Source organism: Bacidia gigantensis, assembly GCF_019456465.1.
Source record: "Bacidia gigantensis strain McMullin 20006 chromosome Unknown contig_244, whole genome shotgun sequence".
Lineage (NCBI taxonomy): Eukaryota > Fungi > Ascomycota > Lecanoromycetes > Lecanorales > Ramalinaceae > Bacidia > Bacidia gigantensis.
Window position 1 is genome coordinate 606402 of NW_025408600.1, and position 15751 is coordinate 622152.

Consider the following 15751-nt stretch of genomic DNA (forward strand, 5'->3'; position numbering starts at 1 on the left):
TACTATCCTAGTTCTATCTTTATTGAAGGAAATACTAACGAATATAAGTTATATAATATAGAGCGCTTAATTAACAAGTATATTGTTTTCTATAGCTATATAGTACTTTATTCGCTAGCATAGCTATAATCTGGAAAACAATTAGTAGTATAGTATTAAAAACCTTAATAACTCTATAGAACTTATAAAAGAATATAAAAAAACTATAAGGAATTAGCTTATTCCTTCTATAACTACTCTAGAAGGGACTATACTAGAATTTACTTATAATAGATAATAGGTTCTATTTTTACTTTGTTAATATATAGCAGTAAAGCGAAAAGTACTTTTAGACTATATAGTATATAAGTTCTAAAGTATTAGTTCTAAAGTATTAATTTAACAAAAGCATCTATCTTCTTTACTTTATTAATATAGACTATTACAGTTCTAGAGCGCTTAGCGCTTAATATATATAGGATAGGCATTAATAGATATAGGACTTACCTTATTTCTAGCCTATAGGCAGATAGTTTCTATAATTAATACTTACTCTAGACTTTGTCTTATTTGCTTATCCGGTTTGCGACACTAATATGCCTTAGTAGCTTTTAAGTATTATAAGTAATTATTTTAGTTTTAATAACTACTATAGTTTAAATATCTTTAATTAAATTAAAATAAGTAGTTTAATAGCAAACAAAATATATTTCCTAATATATTACTAGTAGTAATTTATAATAGGAGCTTTTAATAAGCAATTAACGCTTATTACTAAGGTAATTAAAAAAACTATTACTAATAGGGAATATTAGCATTATAGTTCTAATTATATAATAAGTAGAAAAGCTATTATTAGTACTAGTTACCCTACTAATATAGTTGTCTATATTAATTAGGGGGCGCGTAATATAGCTACTATAGCTAGAAAAAAAATAATTACTAATATTTACTTTAATTTAAAGATATTAGTTTTTTAATATCTAGAAAAAGAACTTAATACTAGTATATTAGCTTAAACTAGATATTTTTTTTAAATTAACTTTATTAAAAAACTAGCCTAATATCAATAATATTATTAATTTATTAATATTGTAATAGAACTTAATAGCTAAGTTATTTTAAGTAATTAAAAGCTAATTATATATAAATATTATTTTAGCTAACTTCGCAAAACAGAAAATATATTAAATATAAATATAAAGAAAATAGTAAGCTTAAGTATTAACTATAGTATATTACTTAGTCTATAAATATAAAAGGGTAATAGAAGTCCTTTCTTTAAATTAGTATATTAAAACATAGTACTAGGTATTAAAAAACCCTTTTTTAAAAAGTTTTTCTTAAGCTTTATTAGCTATAATAAATATTAAATAAATAATCCGCTATAGAAGTAGGTTATTAATACTAGTTTAACTTTAGCTTTTCTATAAATAGCAATAAAGTTTTTAATATAATTAATAAATATATAGATATTATAATAGAAAATATAATAGCTAATATTAACTAATAACGCGTTTTCTATATCTTTGAGCTTAACATTAAAATAATTAATATTATTAAGCTTTAAAATACTATTTAATCCTATATTTAGTAAAGTATTAAGAAGGCTAATTCCTTTAAGCTAATAGCCTTTATAAAGCTATTTATTACTATTAACTAAAACTAGTATTATTCTAATTATTAATATTATTACTATTTCCGCTATAGTTAAATATATTAGTTAGTTTTTTAGAAAACTATCTAATTATTAGTTTAATAGTTATAGTAGTATTAGTAGTATAAAATAGCTAACGTAAGTTAATCTTAATCTTAGTTATAAGGTCTAGGGTAAGTAATAATAGTATAGGAATTAAAAGCCTTATTAAGATTAGTAAATAAAAAGGTATATTCCTAGTAGACAGTGGTTTATAAAGCCTTTTAATATAAGCTACTTAAGCTAAGAAATATTTAATTGCTTTTCAAATAGCAGATTAATTAAGTACCTAGTTAGATAAATAATAAATTACTTATAATAATATTTATCTACTAGACGCTATTGCCTCTACTAGTATAATTAGTAGAAAAAGCTTAAAACAATTTTTAATTATAAGAGTTAAAAAGTTTAAGATTTAAGTATTAATAATACTAGTATAAAAGAGATTAATACTTTAAAAACTATAAAGCTAGAACGCTAAAACTAGTAGGTTATATTTAATTAGGAACACTAGTATATATAACTAATATAGAAAGTACTTTTTATAAACGGCCTAGTAGTAATAAATAGACAGTCTATTATAGGCCTAGTTATTAATATAGGATATAAGGTCTTAGGGAAGAAGTAAGGTTTATTATAAAGGCAGTTCTTAGCGCCTTCTGTTTTTATTACTATCTAAGTGAATAGGGCAACAAAAGAGTATAAGCGTAACAATAACGACAACTATATAGTAGGGGACAGTTGAGGAAGAAAAACTATATTATATCTGTCTCTTTAGCTGTTCTAGAAGGAGAGTATTAGTTTACTAGGAAGCTAGTTGCTAGGAAGCTAGTTACATTTTACTTATAGCCCTATTAGTTAGTTAATCAATTAATCAATTAATAGCGACAACAAGGGGGCAAGTAAGGACATACTAGATAGGCTGTCAAAGCCTAAGCCAGCGTGTTGCTACTAAATTATTGTAAAATAGGCAATAAAACGAGTAAAAGATAGAAATAGTAATATATATTAATTATGCCTAAGAACTAGGAGCTATTACGGGTAATATACGCTCCGCCGCATGGCGCTAGCAGCCGACCATATGGCGCTAGCAGCTATACTGCAATATTTAATTTTATTTTTAATATTGAATATTAATTTAAAGTAGAGATCTAACTAAAATAACTAGTTATTAAGCTTATTCTTTTTTTATAAAAAAAATTAAGTTTTAAAAGTTTAATTCTATCCCCTTTAATAGTAATTAGTTAATATATTATATGTTTTTACTAAAAACACTACTTATTTATAATAGATCTAGTTATACTTATCTCAAAAGTATTTAATATATTATAACTTTAATATTTAAATTAATAAATAATATTAGCTAATTTAACTATATATTAGTAAGTTAGTTCTCCTAGAATATAAATAATAATTAAAAAATAAATAAAAGTAAGGTAGTAAAATAGAATTAAATTATAATTATTTTAAATCTTATAATAAAAATAAAATTTATATTAAATATAAAGAAATCTATTTAAAGAAAGGAATAAAAGGTTTTATGTATATAATTTTATTTAACTTACTTAATAGTATTTAACCTTTAATTACTTTAAGCTTACTTAATCTAAAGGTTATTTAATACTCTTAGCGTTTAAGTATACTTAAGTATTTTGGTTATTCTTTTTTCTTTTTAATTATTTTTCTTTATAACTTAGTATAGCTATAGTCTCTATCCTATAGTAGTTACCTAGTTATGCCTATTGCGCAAGGTTGTAATATCTAGGTAAAAACTATAAATAAAGTTAAAAATATATTAATTTATTTAAGATTATAAAATAAATAAATAAGTAGGCTTATTAGCTAGAATTATTACTACTTATAAAGTTCTATTAAATTATATTAATAAATTAATTTAAATTAGCTATAAATTTAAATTTATATAAATATAATTATTTATTATTTTTATTAATAGAAGATAAATATTAAAATACTAAAATATTATTAAATAAAATTAGGTTTTTTATTAATTAAAAAGTAATTAAAAAAAGTATATTATATAGCTAAATAGAAAAGTTATAGTCTAGAATATAATACTTAATATAATATTACTAACCTATAAAATATTAAAAATTTTATTAATAATTATAAGCTAACTTTCTTATTATCTTTAAATAAACTATACTATTAAACTAAATAATCCTTTACTTATAATATTATTTCTTAAAACTATTCTTTAGAAGTTTTTATTTTAGAATAAAATAATAATTATTTTACTTATAGAAATACTACTTTTTAAATATATTTCTTAAAAATTTTTATTTTTTAATAAGACTACTCTTTAGAATAAAGTGCCCTTAACTATAGCTATAGCTATAGCTAGCCTTATAGACAACTTTATTATTAATAAAGAAAGGGTTTTAAAATAAAAGTATTAATAAATATAAGTAAAAAGTATTCTAGAATAATTTTATTTATATATAATAAGGTTATTAGCTTTTTTATTTTAATAGAATTGTTATACTTAATAGGAGTAGGACTTTGCCTTAGTATATATAGGACAGCTAATAGGAGTAGGACTTTACCTTAGTATATATAGGATAGTGCCTTATATCTAAGCTACTATATATAGAAATAGTCTCTATCTTTAACTAATATAGTTATATTCTAATCTTCTTGCTCTACTAGCTTAATATAGCTCCTCCCTATTACTAAACTACTTAAAAGAGATAAAGATATTATATTAAAGGTTTTATTCTTCTTCTAAGCTTACTATTAACTTATTACCTTATTTACTTAAATAGTAATAAAAATAAAAGATATTAAGAACTACCTTTATAATAAACTTTATTTCTTTTAAAAGCTTTAACCCTATATATTCTATTAGGTCTATAATAGATTATTTATTTATTATTATTAAGCTATTTATAAAAGTATTTTTTATATTAATTATTTATATTAATATTTTTAATTAAATATAACTTATTAGTTTTAGTATTCTAGCTTTATAATTTTTAGAATATTAACTTTTTTTATATTAGTATTATTAATATTTAAGTATTAAACCTTTTAATACTTATAATTAAAAATTGCTTTAAGCCTCCTTTACTAATTATATTAATAGAAATAATAGTTTTTACTAGAAAAACACTATTATAAGTAACTTATTATTTATTTAATTAAGTATTTAATTAATTTATTATTTAAAAAGTAGTTAAGTATTTCCTAATTTAAGTAGCTTATATTAAAAGGCTTTATAAGCTATTATCTACTAGGAATATACCCCCTTATTTATTATTAATAAGGCTTTTAACTTTTATATTATTATTACCTATATTAAACTTTATAATTAAAATTAATATTAATATATATTAGCTATTTTATATTATTAATATTATTATAACTACTTAACTAATAATTAAATAGTTTTTTAGAGAACTAATTAATATATTTAATTATAGTAGTAATAATAATAATTAAAATAATCTTAGTTTTAATTAATAATAATAAATAGCTTTATAAAAGCTATTAGCTTAAAGAAATTTACTTTTTATAGGATTAGAACTAGGGCTAAGGAATAGCTTTCTTAGTATTTTATTAAATATAGGAATAAATAATATTTTAAAACTTAATAATATTAGTTATTTTAATCTTAAGCTTAAAGATATAAGAAATATATCTTTAGTAAATTTTAGCTATTATATTTTTTATTATAATATTATAATATTTATTAATTATATTAAAGACTTTATTATTATTTATAAAGAAGCTAAGTTAAACTAATATTAATAATTTACTTCTATAGTAAATTATTTATTTAATATTTATTATAGCGAATAAAGCTTAAGAAAAACTTTTTAAAAAAAAGGTCCTTTAATATTTAATACTATATTTTATTATATTAATTTAAAGAAAGGACTTTTATTACTTTTTTATATTTATAAAATAAATAATATATTATAGCTAATACTTAAGCTTATTATTTTCTTTATATTTATATTTAATATATCCTTTATTTTATAAAGTATTAAAGCTAAGACACTAGGCTACTTGTAGCCTAGCAGCTTAGCGGAAATTATCTTTATAATTATAGCTAGTTATATTATAATTAATTAAGTTACTTATCTACTTTTAAAAAGTTATAAGCCTAGCTATATTAGTACTATATTTATAATTATTAAATAATTATAATTAATTATTATTAATTATATATATAGACTTACTATATTATAAATACTTAAGTACTTTATAGTTACTTTTTATTATATATATTATATTAAAAAGTTAGTAGCTAAAAGCGTTAAAGCTTATTAAAATCTAGTAGCTAAGAGCTAGAAATCTTTTTACTATAAACTTAGTTTTAAAGGGACTATACTTTTAATATTTTATAACTATTTAAAGCTTTATTTTTTAAATTTATTTAGGGATAAATACCTTAAATCTATTATAAATTAACTCTTATTTAGCTTATTAAAGGCTTTAAATAATATTAATTTAAAGTATAATATTTAAGTATATTTATTTTAAATTTTTATAATTAAGCTTTTAACTAGTTTTTAAGTTAAAGCTTATTATTTTTAGTTAGCTTAATAGCTAACTAGTTTTGAAAATTTATACTAAGTTAGCTTTTTAGTATTTAAATTAAAAAAATTAATATTTAAATTAATTATAGCTAATAAGTTAATTATAATATTTAAATTATTAATAAAATAAAAATATTTATTTATAAAGCTAGCTAGCTACTAGAAACTAGTAATAAACTAACTATTATCATAAAAATACTTTTTTTATTTATATTTATAAGCGATATTTTTTTTATTTTACCTTATGAAAATATTATTACTTTTAAGCCTCCTTAAAGTAAGTTTATTTTAAAATAAAAATAAGTATATTATTACTAGTTAAAAAATACTTTTTAATATTTTTAAGCTTTTCTTTAATATAATTATACTTTAAAAAGTATTATTAATTACAAGTATACTTTATTAATAATCATATTTTCTATTTTAAAGTTTTAATTCCTAAATTATATTTTTATTTTTTTACTAATTAATAATATTAATTTATTTAGTTTAAAAGTATAGATATTATTTAAATAAAGATTATTTTTAAGCTTTTATTTAGGAACTTTTATATGCCCTAAAGTCTTTTTAAAGCCTTAATTATAATAGACTTTTAAAACTTTAGTTTAACTTTAAAGAAGGTTGAAAAGCTCTTTTTAGATAGTAAAAACTATATTCTCTAAGCTAAATTAGTTAAGGATAAGCTTTTTATATTAAAGCTTTAGTAATATATTAATAGCTTTAAAATTATATAGCTTATTAATAAAAATCTATTACTTTCTAATAATTTACTAGCTAAATAAAAAAATTTTTTTATAATAATATAATTTATACTAAGCTTTAAGAAATTACTAATTTTTACTTAGCTAATTAAATTAAAAACAAGTTTATAGTTAAAAAAACCTAACTTATAATTAAGTTTTAATTATTTAAAAAAAAGAACTTTTTTAAAGGAAATTTTTATTAAATAAAATAATTTAATAATAGAAAAATATAGTTTTTTAAAAAAATATTATAAGTAGTTCTATAATTTCTATAAAGTTTTTTTGAAGAATTATAAAATATTAATCCTATTAAATAATAATTATCTTATTTATAGGCTTTATTATAGTTTTAAGTTTAAATATAGGTATTACTTTAACTTATTTAATAAGGATTATAATTTTTTTATAAAAGTAATACTTATAAAAGCTAAGTATAATTTATTTTATATAATTATTTACTTCCTAGCCTATAAAGCTTTAGATTTAATTTATATATAAATTTTTATATTTATTATAAAAATAAAAGCTTTTATAGTTTAAATACTTAATCCTAGTAAATTAATTTAAACTAGGTTTTAACCTAATTTAAAAAATAAGTAAATAGTAAATATTTTTAAATTTATAAAATTTTATAAAAAAATTAAGTATTTAAATTTTAATTTCTATAATATAATAGTTTATATTTAAAAAGCTAAACAGCTTTTCTAAAGTAAAGGCTAAAGTAATAGCTAAAAAGATAGAAAACCCTAGCTAAATAATAATAAAAAGGAAAATAAAAAAAATAACTATTAAAGTAGTTTAAAGGATATTATTAAACCTTTTACTAGTATTGTTTTTATTAATATTAATAAGAATATATTAGTTTAAATATTTATAGTTAATTTTATTTCTAAAGTAAAGCTTATATAGCTTTTTAACTATAGTATTTTTTATTATATTATTAGCAATTTTTTAGTTTTTATTAAAATTAAATACTTTATTTAGCTTATTTTAATTATAAGCTAGGCTAGTAGCAAATATATAATTAATTATAAAATTGTTTTAACTTTTATTAATAAGTTAGATTAATATATTTCTATTTATTATTAATAAAATTTCCTATATATTAAATAACCCCTTTAATTTAATCTTTTCTTTATAGCTTTAGTAGTTAGGTTATCTATTAGAGTTTATAGTTAAAGGCATTAAAATTAGGTATAATAATATTTTAATATATTTTATAAACTATAATCTTTACTACTTTAAGTTAGATTAGCTAATAGATCTATATTTAAAGGCGTTTTTTACCTAATTAAAAAATATTAATAAAGAAAGTATAACCCTTTAGTATAAGCTTATAAGCTATATAAAAAAGTAGAATATTGCCTATTTACTAAGTATAATAAATAGTATTAACTTAACTAAGCCTTTTATACTTCAAGACTATTACTATATTATTTATATTAAAATATAAATAAAAAATTTACTTTATAAAAGCTATATTTTACTTAGCTAGTACTAAAATAAACTTATTTATATAGATATTTTTAAATTAATTATAAAAGTATTTCCTAAGGAAAAGTATTTTTATATATTTATTAAAAATACTATTAAAAATATAAAAATCTATATTATAGAAGATAAGTTTAAGCTAACTTTTTAGTAAACCTTTATTAAATATAAAAAGAAAATTAAAATTAACTTAAATATATTTATTAAATATTTATATAATAATTTTAATATTTATAATAGTAATTTTTATTTAATAATTATTATATTAAATATAATATTATTTAAAAACTTACTATTTTAAATAACTTTTAAATAAATAGAGTAGTTAAAAAAAATAATTAAACTATTATAATATATATTTATACTTTATTTAAAAGTAGTAGGCTTTTTAAAACTATAATTATAAAACCTATTTATATTATAGTTTATATTTAAAACTATTACTTAATTAATAAGCTAAATATAATACTTTATAAAGCTGCTAGGAAAGGTTAATTAAACTTTAATTTATTTAAGAAACTTAGTACCTATAATATATATTAAAATTAAAATTTAGTTAATAAAAATTAAATTAAGTTTAAAACTAAAGCTATTTAAAAAAAGCTTATTAGTTTTAAAAATAATAATTTCTATTATATATTAATGCCTAATAATTTTATTTAGCGCTATTATTATGTAAAATAGCTTTTTAATAAGAAAAAATTAGCTAAAAATAAAAAAGAAATTTTATTTTATATTTTTATTATAAATAAAAGGACTTTCTATAGTATTACTAATATTAAAGCAATATTATTTAAAAAATTCTAATACTCAATATATTAATTTTATTTATTATAATAATATTAATTAAAAAAACCTTTCCCTTTTATTTATTAGAAATAATATATTAATAATTAAATTTAACTAATTAATTTTATATTATTTAACTTTAAATATAAATACTTTAAAATTAAAATATTTAATTTTTAACTTATTTATATTTATAGAATTAAAATATATATTTATAAAATTAAATTATATTAAAATACTTTTTTTTACTATTTTAATAAAAAATATTTAATTTAATTATTATTTTTATTTATATAAGCTTTTTAAATTACTAGATTTGCTTATTAGTATTATATTTACTATAATTACTTATAAAAAAGCTAAGCTTTTATATAAATATTTTTTTATTTAAATAATAGTATATTTTATAATATTTAATTACTTAGAATTAAAAAAATTTAAAATATATAATAAAGCTATAATTAATATTTATTAAAAAATAGATTAGTAATTTATTATAAAAAAAGAATTTAATTCTTTTATAAAAAAATAATATTTAAAACTTAATTAACTTTTTAAAAAAGATTAATATTTTAAGTAAATATTAAGTATATACTTTTAAAAAAAAGCTTATTAATTATTATACTATAGTTTACTAGTATACGGAAATACAGATCGGCGATCTAGCTTACTAAGGAGTAGGGGAATGTCTTAGAGACCTGCTACTAGAGGTGTGGGAGCTTATATTAAATAATAGGGATCTCTACTTTCTTGTAGCAAGAGTTAATTTTTCCTTTATAGTTTTTCTAAAATATCTATAAAATAAGGTGCCTATTAGAAACTTGTTAAAATCTAATAGGGGCTTTTTTATATATATTTCTAATACTACTCTATATTATACTACTTAAGTTTTAATAGTTTTAACTCCTTTTTATTTTATATAATTTAGAATAAATTAAAGTATAACTTTAGATATATAAAATTAAATAATAACTATAATATATATATTAACTACTAATACAATTCTTATATAAGAATATATATAAAATATAAGTAATATATTATAATAGTAACTATTACGCTACTTTAAAGCTAGTAGTTCATTTTATAGTATTATAATAAAGATATAGAGTACTTATATATAAAGCAATAGTCTTCTAATAGAATCCTAAAAAAGTTTTAATAAAAGACTATTAACTCCTTTAAATAATCTAAATACTAGTAATATTTAATAGAATATTAAAAACGAAATTAAATAACTTAATTAGGATACTATATAGTGTAAGCAGTAAGCTAAACTAAAGTAAGCGCGTAGATAAAACACACTAGTTTATAGTTATATTAATAAAAATAGAAACCTTCCTAGGTTATTAGATTATAATAATTTAATAAATAAACTAAGTTCTTATCCTAACTATTATAGCTTAGCTAGTAATAAATTATAAGATAGATCTTTATACTATAGTTAATTGCTATTACCTATAGGTGCAGGATAAATAGGTATAAAAATCTTAATAGTAATATTTATAATATTTAAAAAATAAGCTTTAAACTAGCTATCTACTTATTATATAAAGATAATTTTATAGTAAAGTAATATAAATAATAAGTATATAAGTATAATAATTAGCTTAAAATAGCTAAGGTTAACTTTAATAATATTAAGAAAATTTATTAAGCTTATCTAGCCCTTTAAAATAAAGTTTTAATAATATATATAAGGTATAAAAAAATATATAAAAATAATATAATATAAAAGGAGTTTTATAACTATTTTTTAAATCTATACTCTACTAATTTTAATTAGGTAGATAAAGCTTTAAACTAATACTTAACTACTTACTAAAAGCTTAATTAGTCTATATTAGACTATAACTTCTATATAGAGAAATTAGAAACTTTTATAAAGGATTTTTTAATAAAAAAGTTTAAAGCTTAAAGGTTTATTAAAGGGGTAAAAAAACCTTTATATATATTTTATTATTAGATTTAGAAGGAATTTCTAAAAGTAATTCAAAAAAAATAGCTAAAAATAGTATTAAATTTAAAAAATACTAATCCTTTTAATAAAAGCTAGCTAGGTTTTTTTAATTTAAATTTATAGAAATTAAATTAAAAATTTTAAAATAATTCTAGCTTATTAAATTCGAAAAAGCACAAGTTTAATACCTTAGCTTCTTTAAAACCCTAGCGAACGCTTAGTAAAAAGCTTGTAGAAAAAGGTAATAAGTTATAATATATATACTAAAATTATAAAGAACTTAAATATTTATTAATAAAATATAAAAAGTCTAAAAATATAGCTAAAGTTAAAGCTATATAAGCTATATAAGCTAAAGCTAAAAATAAAGCTAATAAAGCTTTAAAAAAGTTAAAAAAAAATAAAAAGATAGAGAAGTAGTCTTATTACTAGACCTTAATTCCTATATTAAAACTATTAAAAAAATTAAATTAGTTGCTAAGGTAGTAATAAAAATAAAATATAAAAGTAGCAATATATATTTAGACTTTAAATTAAAGTTAAACTTTATCTTAAGTATATTTATACTTAAACTTAGTTTTATTAAAGCTAAGAACCTTTAACTACTATTAATAATAAGCTTTAATAGGAAATATATATATTATAGTATTATATATAATATCTTTTAAACTATTATTAATATATAGAATTACTAGAAATATTATAAGAATTGCTTCTATACTATAGATAGGCTTAAATAGGACTTACTTATTAGATTACTAGCTAAATATTTATTAACTATTATTTTTAATATAAAACGCTTAAAATAATACTTTAACTAGGGTATAAATATATAGAAAAGCTATATCTAGAAACTTAAAGCCTTTATTAAAAGTTTAAAAATAGAGCTATATATTTATACCTTAATATTAATTAAAATAATAGATAAAGAAAAGCTTTATTTAACTACCCTACTATTATAAATCTAAAAGTATAAAGATATTTTTTTTAAAAAAAGGTAGGTAGATTTTTTAAATTTAAAGCAAATAATTATGCTATTAACCTAGATAAATAAGATCCCCTATATAAGCTTATCTATAACTTGTTAAATAATAAACTAATTAAGTTACACTAGTATATTAGTAATACTTTTAATAAAAGGTAAATTAAATATTTAGTCTCCCTTACGAAAGCTCTTATCTTTTTTATACTTAAAAAGGATAGAAGGTTATATTTCTATATAAACTATTATAAGTTAAATAAAGTTATTATTAAAAATTAATATCTTTTACCCTTAATTATAAAAACTTTTAATTAGCTAAATAATATAAAGTTCTTTTTTAAAATAAATTTAAAAAATATTTATTATTATATTAAAATTAAAAAAAATAACAAATAAAAAATAGTATTTAAGACTAAATATAGTTATTTTAAATATATAATTATACTATTTAGCTTAGCTAATACTCTAGCTATATTTTAAGCTTATATTAACTAAGCTTTAGCTAGTTTAATAAATATTTTTTATATAATATACTTTAATAATATTTTAATATATTCTAAGTTTAAAGAATAGTATTAGAACTATATTGAAAAAGTATTAGAATGTCTTTATAAATATTCTCTATTTATAAATTTAGATAAGTATAAGTTTATAACTAATTACTTAAAATTTCTAAGATTTATTATTTCTATTAAAAAAGTATTAATAAATTCTAAAAAAGTTAAAGCTATTATGAAATAGCTTATCCTTAAGAGCTATTATAATATTTAAGTATTTTTAAGCTTTATAAACTTCTATTATTGCTTTATTAAAATTTACTTTTAAAAGTTAGCTTTATTAATAAATTTATTAAAAAAGAGTAAAAATAGTAAGAAGTTTAAGCTATTATAATAGTTAGATAAAGCTAATACTATTTTTAAGAATCTTCATAATACTTTTATAAAAGTATTACTTATTTAGTATTTCTATATATAGAAAAAAATTAAAATAGAAATTAATATTTCTAATTATAGAATAGCTATAATTATATTTTAGTAAAATAATAAAAACTATTAGAAGCTTATAAGTTTTTAAGTCTTAGAAAATAATTAATACTAAGCGAAACTATAAAATATATAATTAAAAACTATTTATAATTATTAAATATTTTAAATGATAGTACTACTACTTTAAAAGCGCTCTTTACTTAATAAAAATATATTTTAATTATAATAACTTTAAAAGCTTTATAAAAATTAAAAAGCTTAATAAATAATAATATTATTAAGTTATAAAGTTAGCTACTATAAATTTTAAAATCTTTTATAAACTAGGGAAGATTTTAATAAATATACTATCTTAGCGCTTTAATTATAAAAAGTTAAACTAGGATATATTAAGAATATTACCAACTTTATAAAATAAACTAAGTTTCTTAAAAAGGCTAAATAATATACTTATTATAGTATACTTTCTTAAAATTAAGTATAAAGTTAAAAATAAACTTTAAAAAAAATTTAAAAAATCTTCTATAGTAAAGCTAAAAAGTAATAATAGTTTAGTATTTATTTAATAATTAAGTAATATGCCTTTAATAGAGTTTTATAAGGTTGGTTTTATTGCTAGGAATAATAATTATAAATATTACTTTTTATATTCTATTATATAAAAAACTATAGTAAATAAAATAATTTATAGTAATATATTAGTTCTTATTAATTATATAATTTAATAACTTTAGAGGAAGGATACTTTTTTATTAATAAAACTAGAAGACCTTAAATAAGCTAATAGACTAGGTAACTAAAGCGTAAATACTAATAGGAATCTATTATTCTTTAGTTTTTTATATATATTAAAAAAACTTACCTTTAAAAAGAAGCTTATTATAAAATACTATAATAATCTTTTAGCTAGGCATTTTGCTTATAAAAAAATATTAGAGCTCTTTTGCTAGAGTTCTAATTAGCTTAATATTTTAAAAGATATAAAAGTATATATTAAAACTTATAATATTTATTAAAAAATAAAAATATATAGGTATAAACTATATAATAAAATATAATTATTCTTTATTCTAAATAAACTTTAAAAAAAATTGTATTAAACTTTATTACTAGTTTTCTAGTAAGTACTTATAGTAGTATTATATATAATATAATATTTATAGTTATAAATAAGTTTATAAAAATAGTTTATTATTTTTTATATAAAAAAATTATTATAGCTTTTAAGTTTATAGATCTTCTTATAAATTAGATATTTTTTAAATATAAAAACTTAAATAAAATAATAAATAATTATAGCTTACTATTTATTAACACTTTTTAATTAAAAGTATATTATAATTTTAAGATTAAAAAGTAATTAAGTATAACTTTTTATTTATAGATAGATAGTTAAATAGAAAAGCAAAATTAATCTTTTAAATAATACTTATATATATATATATAAATAAAGAGCAAAACAACTAGGTAAGAATTTTGCTATTAGCTAAATTTATATATAATAATTCTATTTATAGTATAACTAATAAAACCTTTTTTTTCTTTCTTTATAAATATTATCTAAAGATAAAAACATAAGCTAAAAATAGCCGTTTAAAAGGGAAAATACTTATAGTAAAGCAGCGTATATAAGACTTATAAAGGATTTATAAGGATTTTAAAATTAGATAATATAATATTTAAAAAAGATTAGTAAAGTATTGTAACTAGAAATATAAGCTTATAGAGTATTATATTAGTAATATAGTTTTTTTATTAATAAAGAATTTGAAATTATAAAAGCCTAGTAAAAAGCTATTTAAATACTTTATAAAACTATATAAAGTATTTAAAAGAATAAGTAAATAGGTATATAAGCTTATATTACTATAAAAATTATAAATATATAATATATTTTATATATTACTACTAGAGTTATATTACGCTTATAAGAATTAAATTGATTTTAAATATTCTTTATTTAAATTTTTATATAAAAAGGAAGAATAAGGAATAGAATTAATTAAAGGCTAGGAAAGTAAATAAAACTCCCTAAGTACTAATAATAAATAGTACTTAATTAGATAAAAGGAATAGCTTATTAAATATAATTAATAAGTATATAAAGATAATTTATAATATTCTTTATATTTAAAGAAAATATATAATAAAAAAAATCTTAGACTAGCTAAAAAGTATAAAATATACTATTTTATTTAAAAGGTAAAAAAGTAGCTTAAAACTCTAGTAGAAGCCTATTAGAAAGCTATTAATTTTTAAGAAGTATTTTTAAGTAGTAAAATTTTTAGATTTTAATTATATATACTACCTATAAATAATAAATTGCAAAAAAATAGCGATTTAATAGAATCTTATTAGAAGTTATATAAACTTATAGAAAAGCTTTTAAAATACTCGCAAATAATATATAATAAAAAGAAATCTCGAATTTAAAAAGCCTTATAAGAAAGATAATAATAAGGAATAAAATTCCTAAAGAAAGTTTTAAAGATAATTAAGTACTAAAGAATATATTAGGAAAGCAATAATATACTTTAAAAAAAATCTAAGTTATAAAGAAGTA